Source organism: Sapajus apella, unplaced genomic scaffold (assembly GCF_009761245.1).
Source record: "Sapajus apella isolate SASKATOON/1434 unplaced genomic scaffold, GSC_monkey_1.0 scaffold10746, whole genome shotgun sequence".
Classification (NCBI taxonomy): Eukaryota; Metazoa; Chordata; class Mammalia; order Primates; family Cebidae; genus Sapajus; species Sapajus apella.
Genome location: NW_022447667.1, coordinates 1 through 2,031, shown reverse-complemented (window position 1 = coordinate 2,031; position 2,031 = coordinate 1). Strand labels below are relative to the sequence as shown.

The following is a 2,031-nucleotide window of genomic DNA, read 5'->3' as shown; positions in this document are numbered from 1 at the left end:
CTGACAAGGCTGCCCAGGTAGCATCTGTCTATTCAGTTCCCATTGCTGTGAGAGAAGCCGGGATTACAGGTGTGAGCCACGTCATGATGACTGTGAGGAATGGCACTGGGGAGATTCCAAAGTTAACATTAAAATCCCTTTCCTACCATTTGGTTGAAACTTTTTATGTTTTTTTCTTTTTAAAAATAGGTCGTCTTATGCCACCTAAAAAAGTCCATAAAGAACTCTTTAAAGACTGGAATCTTCCATTGAAGCAGCCATCATATCCGTCAGTGAAACGTTATAATCAGAATCGGACACAACCACAAAAACTACGGATGGAGGAGCGATTTAAAAAGAAAGAAAGGTTACTCAGGAAGAAACTAGCTAGAAAGGGAATCGATTATGATTTTCCTTCTTTGGTAAATATTTCTTCGTGGAATTTTTTTTTGTGATTTGTTGTGGGGAGAGGAGGGGGTGGCTCTGTGTCTCGTAAAGTACCTAGCCTAGTGCTTACCACAACCTTGGCTCACTGCAGCCTCCACATCCTGGGTTCAAGTGATTCTCCTGCCTCTAGCCTCCCAAGTAGCTGGGATTACAGGTGCATACTACCACGCCCAGCTAATTTTTGTATTTTTAGAGATGGGGTTTCTCCATGTTGTCCAGGCTGGTCTCAAACTCCTGACCTCAGGTGATCTGCCCACCTCAGCCTCCCAAAGTGCTGGGATTACAGGTGTGAGCCACCATGCCCAGCTAGTTTTTTGACTGAATTGTTTTTGTTTTTGTTTTTGTTTTTATACAGAGTCTTGCTGTGTTGCCCATTCTGGAGTGCGGCGGCACAATCTCGGCTCACTGCAGCTTCCACCACCCAGGTTCAAGCAATTCTGCCGTACCCTCCTGAGTCGCTGAGATTACAGGTGTGAACCACTACACCAGGCTATTTTTTTGTATTTTTCGTAGAAATGGGGTTTCGCCATGTTGGCCAGTCTGGTCTCAAACCCCTGGTCTCAGGTGATCATCCACCTCAGCCTCCGAAAGGCCTGAGATCGCAGGCGAGAGTCACTGTGCCTGGCCTGACTAAACTTGAAACATTGTAGGTTCTTCCTAAAACATGAGAGCAGATTCTGTTATTTCCATTATACAGAAGCAGAAATGTCTTTTAAGTAGGTAATCTGATTGAGCCTTAGGCCCTGGTACTCCTGTGAACCCATCTGGGAACCGAGACAGTGAAGCTTGAAAAGAGGCATGTGAGCGCTGCTTTCCCTGAACTTTGCTTGTGACTTAGGGGAGGTGAGGGTGGCCTGCCTTTGCACATTCTTCCTGCTTCCACCCTCCTGAATTCAGGATTCTGTGAATCAGTGAGCTCCAGATTTTGGCCTTCCCTTCAACCTCTGCAGCTCTGTCAGTTCCTCAGCTGGGCTTCTCCTAGTTTTGCCCTTTACGTGAGATTATTGACTGTATTGATGAGTTTTGCTTTTTACATTAAAATGTCATTAGGTAGGATTTACTGATAATATATATGAGAATCTAATGCTAAGTTTAAAAAGAAAAGCTATGAGACCGTTAATTTATAATTTCTTTATTAAAGATTTTACAGAAAACGGAAAAGCATCTCAAAAACTAATTGTCAGAAGTCTACAAAAGGCCAGGTAAACTGTTTTTTTTTATCATTTTACATGCCCAATATTAGAGAAAGATAAGTAGGAAAACATTTAAGACTACTATAACTGATCAATATTCAAACTGATGTGTCTTTTAAAATTTAAGGTTTTATGTAAGAAGAAGGAAAAGGTTATAGGCACTCTTGACACTCCTGAGAAGACTGTGGATAGCCAGGTAAAGTTGTCTCCAATATTCCGGACACCAGGTATTATACAGATAATTTGAAGAAAGAAAGGCAGTTTCTGCTACTCTGATTTTAAGATTTCAAATTGAATATTGTCACATTTGATAGATCTTTATTGTTGATTTAGCAATTTTCTGCGTAACACCTTATAATGGAACAGCTATATTCCAATTAATTATGAATTTCTGTACTAAGTTTGATAAGCA

The 2,031-nt window shown here is 41.2% G+C and overlaps 1 pseudogene; it reads left to right on the top strand.

Annotated features, from left to right (window-relative positions):
* The first annotated feature begins 13 nt into the window (after positions 1-13).
* On the top strand, positions 14-1,975 carry LOC116548376 (annotated as a pseudogene).
* Positions 1,976-2,031: the final 56 nt, after the last annotated feature.